Here is a 12549-nt window from a genome sequence, read left to right on the forward strand (position 1 = left end):
TATATATACAGTTGTATGAGTATGGTCATTTAACATTATACGTACCTGAAAAATTCATAGAGCTAGTAACATCAATATGATCCCATTACTCACACGTTTGTGGTGATATTAGTGTTAATAAACCTACCATGCCTCCTACTGCAAGGAGGCATGTAAAGTATAGCCATTCAATGGTATTCTAGGCCTAATTTTTGCAGATGATCACAAGCAACTTGTCGTTCTCTTTAGGTATGTGTTTTAGTATCATGTTAGCGCGTACCCTATTTAGGACAGAGTGCCGGAGCAGTGGACGCCAACGACATCAGACTCATGCCCCACATATTTGCTCCACTGCATCGTGCTGCCACTTGCCATGATTGATCTCTGCCATCTGCCTTTGTGCAGGCACATTCAACAGTATCTTCACCGGGACAGAATCACCTAACATTAGGACTATCCACACTGCCACCCACTCAGGGAAGGGAACAGTTTCTAAGAACACTTCTTCTGAGGCTTCGCTGGATAATCTAGTGCACTTCACGAGTTAGTGCAACAGTGTTCCAAGAACACAGGCACTGTACTGATGCCACAAGACAATCAGAGGCAAGCACCAAACTGTCAAATGTACCTGGAAAGAAAAGTGCTTACTTATAGAGTCACATGGGGAAAAGCCACACAAAGAGTCAACTTCTAAAAGACACCCTGTACACACAGTAAACTCGCACACCAACGACGTTTAAATGCTATAGCCAAGTGGCTATGGTGACTGGTGACTATGAAATTTATATTCCAGATCTGGCTCATCTTCTCTGTGATTTGAAACAACCCGTTCCCTCTGGGATCTCAGAGGTCCCTTCTGGCAGTCCAGGAGTTAGACTCCCTGAAGTCTCAAGCCCTCGTGAGTCTCCCAGGGTTTCTAGCAACACAGAGGAAGGCCCAGGAACACAGTGGTTGCTGAGGATGCCCTGAGGTGCTGCTCCTGAGAAATCCTGAGTGCTCCCTGAGCCTTCCCCACACGGGGCTGAAGGTCACAGGGTGCCAAGTGTGTGATGTCTGGAATTGGTGACTGATCTCCCTTGCTTCCCCAGACAGACTGGCCCATTGGTGTGTTGACAACCGTATCGAATACATCTGGGCTTTACAGTTCACTTCCTCATCTCAGAGACTTCCAGTTGCCATCTCTCATTTCTGGAAGCAGAACTGGCACACTAGTCTAGTTCAGAGCACCACTTCTAGCCACCAGAGGGCGCCCTTGCAACATCTTCAACACAGCTTTCATCTCTGCCAGAAAACCTGGATTTGCTGGTTTTCTTACTGGATCTCAATCCTCATCCCGGGCAGTTTCTCCCTTACCCCAGGAGATATTTAGCACTGTCTGGAGGTAGTTTGGGTTGTCACAGCTGGGTGGAGGCAGATGCTGCTACTGCTTTCTGGGTCTGGATCCATGTTCTGATAAGGATTCAGGAGTGCCCAGGACAGCTCTCAACAACAATAAATTACACAGTAAAAAATGCCAATGGTGCCATGTGGAAAAGGTCCACTTCACTGAGATCTGTGAGCTGCAGCAAAGAAAGGAGCACCTGGAAGTGAGTCCGCATGGTGGACTTTACCTATGCTGAAGGACAATCTTAGGATGTTGGCCTCAAAGCATTTTTCATTACCAGAAATATGGGGATTACAACCCCCACACACCACCGAAGAGGAGGTGGGACCAGGTGGAGAACACATAATTTCTTTTTATAAAGAAACCCTTGTCCTTAGGGCTAGCCACTCTGAACAGGATTTCTGGTGCCACACTAGGCAACACTGCTTTGTCACCTAAACCAAGAAGGGTGGCAGGAAAGCCCTGTGCTGGTCTTTACAGTTCTGGGAATGAGACACAAGCACTGGGAGAAGCAGGAAGTGGTTTTCACTGTGGCACTGAGAGATAGTGGGAAAGAGCCTGCATTTGTTTGGTTTTTGTTGTTGCTGTTGTTTTTTGACATTGGGCTGAGAGAGGGGGGCAGAGACCCCTTCTGCTTGGGGTCATCTTGGCCTTTCTGTGCACGAGGCTTCTGCCTTGTTTTCTGCAGCTCTCCTTCCCTGTGCTAGCTGACTGACAGTGCAGTGTCACAAGACCAAGAGGCTGCAGAAAGTAAATGTGAGACAGGCTCCAAGAGGAACTTGGAATGGGCAGAGGAACCCTCTAGGCCTTTCCAGTTCATGAGCTGTTCTGCAGAAAAGGACAGAAGACAAATCCAAGCCCTGTAATCGGTAGCCTGGAGGCAGGAGAGCAGCATGGTTCAGTGGCCTGGCCTCTGCAGCACTTCTCCCCATTGATTGTCTGCCTTCAGGTTCAGCAGAGACTCTGCCACCAGGGGTGTCAAGTCTGCTCTGCTGCTCAACATTAGGAGCCCAGCACAGGCAGAGGGAATGGAGCACCAGCTAGCTCCTCTTCCACTTTGACCGTTAGAGTTTTGCCCAGAGCTTCTCTACAGAGGTCTTAAGGTCTTTTGGCAAAGACCTTACTCTGTCTGCTATTCTGTCTTTGGAACCCAATTCCCTCAATCCCCTGATACTCTGGGCTCCTGCTTGGTTCGCCTTTCTCTCTCTCAGGTGTGATGGTAGAAGAAAGGAGCTTGGCTGGGTGATTCCAGTCCCACTCCAAGTCTCCAGTCCCCTCTGTATTTCCCATCAGGATGCCTGGTTTGCATTTAGCGCCATCAATGATCGGAACACAGAACGAACACAGCCAAGCCTGGGGTGCGCTGGAGGGAGGCTGTTGGCCAAGAGGGCAGTTTGCCAAGAACATTTTTATTCACACTTAGCCGTGGAGTATTGCAGAGATGAGAAAACTAACTCTTCCCTCGCTCTACACTTGCAAGAACCTTCCTGGGACAGAGGTTCCTGGTGGCTGAGCAATCGGAGGAGGGCAGAGAAACATGAAGGGATGGGAGAGGTCCTGCAAACCATAGAAATGATGGGGAAATGAACCCAGAAGAAGAAAGAGACCTTAAGACTTAAACCAAACAAGCCCTGTCTGCCCCAGCCTAGTCCCTTAACTCCCTCCTGTGGGCAGGCATGGGGGCAGTTCAGTGATGGAAACCCTTAATCTCATGCCCATCCAAAAGAGTTTAGATTAATAATGCCTCCTTAGTCTGATAATGATTTGATAGGAGGGGAGGGGCCCAGCCCACATTTACTTCACCTCGGTCATCCAGTGAGTTTGGCTGGTGTCTAACTAGGAAGAGAGCAAATGTGGGGACTGGGAGAAGTGGGAGGGGTCAGTCCTTGACCTCTTTCTCTCCAGTTAATGGGAATCCAAAGGCCACGTGGCTCCAAGGTTCTCTGGGCTGGGGGACATGGGGGCTCCTTTCCCAAGTTTGAGTTCCTGAGTCTCTGGGAGAGTCCCTCATTGGAATCCAGGTCAGGATTTACCACCAGTTCCTCAGGCCTGAGAAACCAGCACTGAAGCCTCTCACTAGTGCCCTCTCTCAGCCTGGCCAGAAGGGGGTCTGGGAGCCGAGGACCTTGTTTGGAGGACTGCTCTGAGGAGAGCGGAGGTCAGATGGGCCCTGGAAGGTGGGTCCAGTTACAGCAGAGGTGGGTGCAGGAATGAAGGAAGCAAAGCTGGGAGGTTCAGGAAAGAGGAGCAGGAGCCTTGCCAGCCTGGGCCCAGGGCTGAGCCAAACCTAGAGGGGGCGGGGTCAAGAGGACACCCCTCCCCAGATGCTCCTCCACCTCCTTTCCCTCCCTTCCCGCTGCTCTCTCCTTCTCTCCATCTCCCTCCCTCCCTTCATCCCTTTTCCCTCCACCTCTCCCCTTCCCATCCTGACCCCACCTCCTGAGTGCTGCTGGCCTCACAGACCTAGGGCTTCCTGCCTGTTAGGTGGGTGCTCTCCTGATGGAGCTCCAGCTTTTTCCCTATCAATCCTCCCTCCCCTTCAGCCCGGGGGGGGGGGAGCTCATCTCCCTCCCTTTTTTGCTCTTGTTTGGTCCATCTTACTTCTCCTAGATGGAACTTGCTGAGACTCTGCCGGTCTTGTGGGAGCATTTGCGTCTGCTCTCCTCCCTCTCTTCTCCTTTCCTGGGACATGGGACACTTGGCTCTAGATAGGTCTGTGCCTATTTCTTTAATGTTGGTGTCCCTAGCATTGCAGGAGCAGGATCTGTTGTTGGCTTTTGTTATAATTTTAAAAATGGTGCAAGAGAGAGAGAAAGAGAGAGAGAGAGAGAGAGGGAGAGAGAGAGAGAGAGAGAGAGAGAGAGAGAGAGACCATCATGTTATTATGCAACAGGGCTCATGTGGAGGGCTTTTTTTTTAATTGGGGGAGGGAATGAGACAGAGAGACAAGCAGAGAGAGGCAGGGAAGGAAGGGTAAATGAGTCTGCCCTTTAAACAAGGCTATAGCTATAGCGACTTAGCTGATGCCCTTGTCAGGACCCTGAGCAGCTCAGAGTACCACCTGAGCTCTGGCAAGTGCATCCTTCCAGGTAACAGGGGGCAGGCCAACAGAATGCCTAAATGCTAACAGCTTTATTCTCCCCTGACTCTAGTTCAGACTTAATCTGGTACAGATCAAGTCCTCAGTAAAAATGTGTTGAGAGATTAAATGAACAGCCTGTGTCCTCACCCAATGAATCTATCCTTCCTCTAGCTACCTCTGCTCAAAGGTGCCAAATTTTACCTGGGTAAAGACTTGGCTGTGGGACCAAGCACTTGTCACATAAACATGGAGGCCTCTGTTTCCTCATCCATAAAGTCCTTTCTCCTGGTTAAGATCACATGACATCTAGAAGTAGGTGTAAGAGGAGGCTGGTGAACTTCATGACTGAGGCCTAGGGCCATCGTCTGATGCTAGTCCTATAGCTCTCTTCCTCTAAAATCGTCTCCTCTTTCCATTCCCTTCAAATCCACCTTATTTCCCTCCCACCTGCCAGGCCCCCCCAGGGCTTGCCCAGGCTGGGGTTCCTGGAAATGGCTAGACAGAGGTCCACTCTATGTTTTCCTATCTCAGCATGCCTCCTTGAAATGCTATACTTTTTTACTTTTCTTTCTTCCTTCCTTCCTTTCTTCCTTCCTTCCTTCCTTCCTTCCTTCCTTCCTTCCTTTCTTTCTTTCTTTCTTTCTTTCTTTCTTTCTTTCAAGGCCACATCACTTAACTAAGAGACAGATGGGGTCACATGGGTGTAATATAATGAATAAAAACTGGGAAAGCAGATCAAGTATTACTTAATATAACCCGTTTATTAACTAGAAATATTTATCAAGTCAGATTCATGAGGGATTAAAATAGTCAGAATGATTCTCCATGAGAAGGCACCCTCCTCTTTCCAGGGTGTTTTCTCTCTGCAGACCAGTATCTTTCCCTTTGGGCTCTTAGATGCAGTGAGGACTGTTGTGACCCCAGGAGCTCCTGGGGTCAGGGTCATGTCCACATTGTAGCTGATTAGGCATATAGGGGAGATATTTTGGAGTCTTTCCTTTTCCTGATTCTGGTTGAGTGTCCCTGTGCTCCTCTATCCAACAGTGGTTTCCTCTCTTGGCACCATATGATCTGAGTGTGTGGAGGTAGGGCAGGCAGTGGAATTCCAGTCAGAAGCGTGGCACGTGCACATGACTGCTGCCAATTCTCATGGCTTCATGCTCTTCAGGGCCCGAGTACGGGGAAGTGTGTGTGTGTGTGTGTGTGTGTGTGTGTGTGTGTGTGTGAAGGAAAGCAGGATGTACAAAAGTTGGGACTTATAGTTTCCCAAAGGGGTAAGCTTGATGTCTTCAGCACTCTGGTGCTTGGAGATTGGTCAGGTGGCGGAACAGAGAAGCCCCTCGTATGCTAGGTAGCTCTAGGATGCCAGACTGATGACCCAACCACCCTGCATCCATGGCCTGCACCGTGGCCTGCTCTGTGGATGTGTAAAGGTTTGTGGTCCTAATCCTCAAAACTGCCTGAAGTGGAGGGACATGAACCTCTGCAGAAGATACCTGGGTTGGATCTTTCCAAAGAAAGCCAGGCCTGGTTGCCTTGGGAGCCACTAGTGTCTACCAGTGTCCACCCTCTCTCCTCACGCCACTAGGCAGTGCTACCCCTAGCTTGTTACAAGTCCTTCTTTCTGGCCCAGACTTTAAATTCTTGGTCTTTTTTCTCCCTGTAAGCTCAGCTGAGCCTGTGTGCATGTTGGATGTCTGCTCAGTCACTTTGCCGAGGAAGTCTTCCCTGTGCCCCTAGCACTCTCGGTGTCCCCTTTCTGTTATGGAGCAGTTATAATTGTGTAACTCTTGGTAACCACCTTTAAGCCTCTTGACTAAGAGCCCTAAAAGGACAACATTGCTCACATCTGGACTTCAGACCCTGGTGCATTAAACAGGAGGAAATTAAATGTCTGATGGGAGAAGAAAGAGTAACATGAGCTTTGTCTACCTCTTGTCAGCTGAGGCTCCTTCTTAGATTGTCTTAAAAACAACAACTATAAGCTGGGTGTGGTAGTGCACGCCTTTAATCCCAGTACTGTGAGTTTGAGGCCAGCCTGGTCTACAGAGTGAGTTCAGAGAAACCTTGTCTCGAGCACCCCCACAAAAACACAAAAACTCAAAACAACAACAACAAAATTCCCAATGGAGACTAGAGAGAGCGATTCTGTTCTTCCGGGAGACCTGAAGTCTGTTCCTAGCACCCCTGTCAGAGGACTCACAGCTCCAGGGTATTCAGTGCCTCTGGCCTCCTTAGGGTACCTGCACACACATGAAAATACCCACATGCAGACATAGTCCCCTACACATAATTTAAAATAATAAAAACAAAATTAAAAGCCTTCCAATGACAGCCTGGTTCCTTCTCTAATTCCAGCCACACACAGCCTGCATACAAATGCTCTGACTTATGATACGGTTATGGGCTGATAAACACACTGTGAGTTAAAAATAATACAGGTCAAAAGCGTGGGTGTCAATAGTCTACAGAATGAGTCAGTTCAGCAGTGACTGTGGAGTTGGGTGTTAACTGTCAGGATATATGGATGGCTACAGTGACGGCTTCCTGTATCTCCTGTTGATAGCCAGAGGGAAGGTCAAACTTCAAAATTCTAGATATGTTTTCTGATACAGAATGCATATTGCCTTTGTATTGTATCATAAGGCATAGAAATCTTAAGTTAAATCATTGTCAGATTGGAACCTTTTGGGGATGTGGCTCAGTTAATAGGGTGTTCGATGAGCATATAAAGACCCATCACCTGTACCAAAAACAAATAAAAAAATGAAAATCTAAACATATCTCTTCCTCCTTGACCCTCTGCTCATAGGAGAAAGTCCAGCCCTCTTCAGATGGTTTCAAATGAGGCCTTTTGGACTTGTGTAGCTGTTGACTTAGCAACTGCCTCCTACACCTCCTTTACCTTCCCACCCTCCTTGATGTTACACTGACAGTAGCAGCCTTCCAGATGTGCCATACTTGCTCACATCTCTCACTTGCCCTGTGTCAGGGCATTTTTGCCTCCCTTCCCCTCTTCCAGGGAGCTAGAGTCCCCTTCTGTGCCCTCTGGCACCTGTAGGAACTAGCGGTCCTCTCATCTCTACTTCCTGACCGATCCTGTGTTTCTAACTGTCCATCATTCATGTTTGAGCCCCATGCCAGGTAAATAGAATCCCTAAACATTGTCTGAACGAACCTACTTGGGCATATGCTCAGTCAGGTAGGCACCAGGAGGCTGCCTTCCTTTGTTTAAGATCCCCACCAATTCAGTCCTCAACACTCACCGCTGAGGCTGCTGTTCCCCTTCTCTCCAGAGGTTTCCAGTGACTCCTCCCAGTGGCCCAATGGGCACATAGCATGCTATGCGGGGCTAGCGAGGGAGGAGAAGGGAAGCTGGAGTGGGGCAGGCTTTCTCTGGTATCTAGTCTTCTAAGACACAGCAGGACTGTCACTCCATTGTTAATATGACAAAATATTCCCATACAGATTCTGAAGCAGACAGTGACTGCTGTGGGTTGGCCCTGGACCCTCTCCTGGACCCCCCTGTCCTTGCCTCTGATGCACTACTAAAAGATGATGCCTCGCACAGAAAACATCCTTCTCACAGGTAGATATGGATCATAAAATCTAGATTCTGGAGTACTTACGGACCAGAAGATGGAAGAACACTGGAGACCAGACTCTAAGGTGGAGAGTGGCTGGGGTTTCCCGGACAGAAGGGCAGGTCCTGCCAGAGCTCTCAGGACAGAGGCTGCCTTCATGCCTACCTCACTCTGCACAGCCACAGGCACCAAGGCTGGCTGACACATGCTGGACCCCAACAGTAGGTGAGGGGGTCGGGTGCACACACTCTCCATGGAGGACAATTGGCTACAGTGAGCTTACTGAAGTTGAACGTGTAGTTGAAAGGTAAACTTCTTGCCTTTGCTCTTGTGCAGGATCCTCTTATTGCAGTAATACCTAGAGAATTGAGAAGAGACGTGGCGTCTCCTGCATCAGTCTAGCAGGCCCCGGAGAAGACCAGCCATCTTCCCACAGTGAGGGCTTATTCCAAGCCCTTCCACAGGGGGAAGCAGCCTGGAGTGCCAGAAACCACAGCCCCTTTCCTTGAACTCTGCCTCTTGTACTGTTGGCCACCTCTTCTCACCTGAGGGCCCAGCTCAGCTTGTCATAGTTCATCTGTGGTTTGCACTTCCTGCGGCCCCAGAGGCGAGCCACTTCATCTGGATCCTTGATGACAAACTCCCCATACTCTCCCTGTTGCCAGGCGATGACATGGCGGAACTCTTCCTTCTGCAGCAGGGCCACAGCTGGATCTGCCTGGAGCCTGGGACGGGAGAGTGTGAGGGTCACTTGCTGTCCTCAGGCCCTCCCTAAGTCAATGAGCATGGGGAGGGTGCAGTGAGTCTCACCTGAGATCCAGTAGTTGGCAGGGTGGTCAGGGCGCCCTCTGAGAAGCAGCTGTGGTGCATGGCGCCGGGAAAGGGATGAGTTGGGACCTCAGGCCTGCTGAAAGCAAGCGAGAAAATGGAGGTGAGGAAGGAAGAAAAGAGTCCAGGACAGACAAGGAGCTAAGGCAAGTGTTTCCAAGCCCAGCCTGGGGAGGCTACTCCCAGGTGGTGACTGAGGTCAAAGTCCAAGGGGAAAACGCCAGCGGCCTGCATCCTGACCCTTGATGGGCAACTTAGACAGAGACAAACTGTCCTTTGGACTCAGCAGGATTTGGTATGATTTTTTTTTTCCTTTGGTAGAGGAGCGGTGGCATCTATACATACTACTAACTAATGCTTTTGGTTGTTTTGAGACAGGTTCTCATGTAGTTCAAGCCGAGTCTCACACCATAGAGCTGAAGCTGACCTTGAACTCCTGACCCTGCTGCCTCTACCCTCTGAGTGCCGGGATTGCTGGCATGCATCATTACACTTGCACCCCCTTCTGGTAACTTTACAACGGTTTCACATTTGAGAAGGTTAGGTATTTTTGTGTTGTTTCCATCAAAGCCCAAATGCCTGGTGCACAGCTGTCAAGAAGTGATTGACAGAATAAATGAATGCCACTTACTTTCCAGTGGCCTCATTCTTTTGTTGTGGCATTTAAAAAAATGTTACCGCCTTCACTTCGGTCACCCCAAAACTATGTAGGATCTAGTCTTTATTTTGTATTTTTTTCCTCTAAAAGTTGTTGCCTCCTTTCAGGGTAGCTTAGGGGTAGCACCCATTTTTAAAATCTCCCAGAGACTGGAGCTGGAGAGAAGGGACAGGTCTGAATGACTGGATAGATAGATGGACAACATAAGAAGGCATGTTTCTCCAGTCTTGTCCTTGTGTGTCAGGGAGATAGAGGCATGTCTGGCTAGGGCCAGGGCTGTACCCGGCTGGACCATGCTCCTTTCTGTATTTTCAGCATGGCTGTGCTCCAAAGCTCCTGTGGCTGTGAATGCCCTTTTAACTCCATTCTCCTCTTGTTGGGAGGGAGCTGCAGCCCCTACCTGGGAGCTTCCCAGGCTGTCTCAAGATTGGAGCCAGCCTGAACAGAGTCAGCCAACACATTATAGATACTTTTGTTCCTGGAAAAGGGAGTCTATATCACTGACAGCCAATGTGGTATCAGGATTCATGAGTTCTCCCAAAGAGGCTAGGTTGGCTGACAGCACAGTGAAGCCAAGGGCAAGTAGTATGGAATCTTCATAAATTTGTGTCATTTTTGTTCACTGTGATGCTAATCTCTATATGGTTCTATTTTCAGCTTATCTGCTGTGCAAGTCCGCACTCAATAGTATCTTTTTTTGTTTGTGTTTTGACAACTGTGCTCCCCATGGAGCTCAGGAACCTTAACTGTCTTGTTCAGTGCTGGCCATTTGGATCACATCCTGGCACCTTGCCTTGTATTTGCAGGTGATTAATGAACCATGGGCAAGAAAGAGGGATCTTGCTAGCTTTTGGTGTGTGTTGGGGGAGCAGTTTTAGAACTATCCTCAGTAAGACATGTTTGCCCGAGGTAGGATAAGGGAGGAGAGGAGGCATTGAAGCAAACCTGGGTTGAAGAGAGGGTACTGGTGCAAGATGCTGGCTGCTACTGCCACTAGTGGGATGTGAATAGTGTGCAAGAGGACCGAGGAAGGATAGAAGAGGGGGCTATGGAGCAGGGCGGGACGCCTGCTCCTGGGATAGCTCAGGTAAGTTACATGGACTTAGCTCTGGGACTCCCATGCTGGTGAGTTCAGCATGAAAGAAGTACTGTTCTCATCTAGAACTTAGTAGGTCTGGAGGGCACAGAGAGACTGGTGTGCAGCAACCTCCTGTCATTCTAGAAAAGACTTAAGAGAGAGAGGGTGACTTGAACAAAGCCCACCAGAGTAGCAACAAGCAGTCTTAGAACTGAACCTGCAGTGTTCCCCTAGGACTTGAAAATGTCACCTATAGCAGTGCATCTTGACTTTAATGAGCATGAGAATCATCTGAAGTCTTTTCAAAATGTGGGATCTTGATCACACAGGCTGGCGGGACCTATGACAGCACACATCTGATGTGCTGTAAGGTATTGTGGCCATGTGTCCCTGAACCGTGGCTTGAGTGTCAGGAATTCCCGGGGCTTAGTAGGCTTAGAGGATTATGGAGCTTTCCCAAGGTCATTCGCAAAGCGAAAGACTGGAAAACAAGACCTCAGATCAAGATTTCTAAGATTCTAGTTAGGCATGGTGTATATGCCTATAAAGTCCTGACTCGGGAGGTAGAGGTAGAGAGATCATCACAGGTCGAGGCCAGCTTGGACTACATAGAGAGTTCTAGGACAACTGGAGTTACACAGTGAGACCCAAAGAAGAAGAGGAGGAGGAGAGAGAAGAAAAGAGGGGATCTAGAGCCATGGACATATAGAATTAATCACATGTATAAGTCCCAGAACTAGGTACATTTAGGTTCTCTAGCCCTTGCTTGTGAGAGGGTTGTCCTCACACCTTCATGAGAAAAGAATGAAAGGAAGAAAGAAAGAAAGGTTTACACAATTCAGCCATGGAGATAGGCAGACTGCTGACATCTCCTCCTCTACATGAAAAAAGACAAAACAGTTGTGGGACATGACTGTTCCCAGAACTTAGAAGGCAGAGGCAGAAGGGACAAGAGTTCAAGGCCAGCCTCAGCTACGTAGCAAATATGAGGCCAGTCTGGGCTGTATGAAACCTGCCTCAATAAACAAAACAAGAGACAACCCAAAACACAGCATAAACAAATGGCTGTCAAAACCCAAATGTGCAACTAGAATGGAATGGGGTTGGGGACACTGAGTTTCTTGGTCTTGATGCAGTAGCTTCCTACCCAGAAGGACCATGTTTGTGAGTTGCTCATGAGTCCTCAAGAAGCTTGCCAGTTCTGGGTGTGGGAAACCTTAGTGCTAGGAAGTCCTGCCAACCGTCTCCTGAAAATCCTTCCTTTCCTACCCGAGGCCCTGAACTGACACTTAGGGAAGTGGAGGCTTCCCTAAGAAGAACAAGTCTACCACCACGGGTGACGGTGGTCTTTGTCACTTAACCTTAATTCCTCAAGGGTCACTTTTAACAAAAAACTTTAAAATGTGTTAGTGTGTATGTGTGTGCATGTGTGTGGAGGTCAGAGGACAATTTTGTGGAGTCTGTGCTCTCCTTACAGTTTGAATGGGTTCGGGGCCTTAGCTCTGGTCACCAGGCTTGCTCTGTGGGCGCTCATCTGCTGAGCCATCTAGATGATCTTCCCTGACTGGGAGCATCCCATTCTGTGCCCTCCGACCTGTTCTCTGGGCCCCAACTCTGGCGCCATTGTGCTGTAGGCTGCACACGCAAAGATTGGCCACATTCTATTTACCAACTGTGAGCAACCCTGCAACACCCGTGGCGAGATCATCACAGTGGTTGATAGGATGAGTACTGGGAACCATGAGTTAAAAAGGACCATAGCCCAGTCTGGAATGATCATCTTGGGTCGCCAAAGCATTGTGTTTCTGGAAGGACTAGAGTGGCACATGATTATCTTCATTACCGTCGTTCCGATTCCTAATAATGCTAATCCCCTCGGTTGGTGTAAGTGTTCATTACAACACAAGTCGGTCCTAGGTCAGTATTTAAAGAAGCAGTATAGATAACAATAGGGAG

At 48.8% G+C, this 12549-nt stretch overlaps 1 long non-coding RNA gene across 1 annotated transcript; it reads right to left on the reverse strand.

Moving 5' to 3' along the window:
• Positions 1 to 5235: 5235 nt before the first annotated feature.
• On the reverse strand, positions 5236 to 9036 carry LOC125412831 (uncharacterized). Its single transcript, XR_014997724.2, has 3 exons — positions 8840 to 9036; positions 8575 to 8754; positions 5236 to 8387 (listed from the first exon to the last, which is right to left on the reverse strand). It is a non-coding gene; the product is annotated as an uncharacterized LOC125412831 (long non-coding RNA).
• Between the last annotated feature and the right edge of the window lie 3513 nt (positions 9037 to 12549).

Source organism: Myodes glareolus, chromosome 17 (assembly GCF_982192425.1).
Source record: "Myodes glareolus chromosome 17, mMyoGla1.1, whole genome shotgun sequence".
Classification (NCBI taxonomy): Eukaryota; Metazoa; Chordata; class Mammalia; order Rodentia; family Cricetidae; genus Myodes; species Myodes glareolus.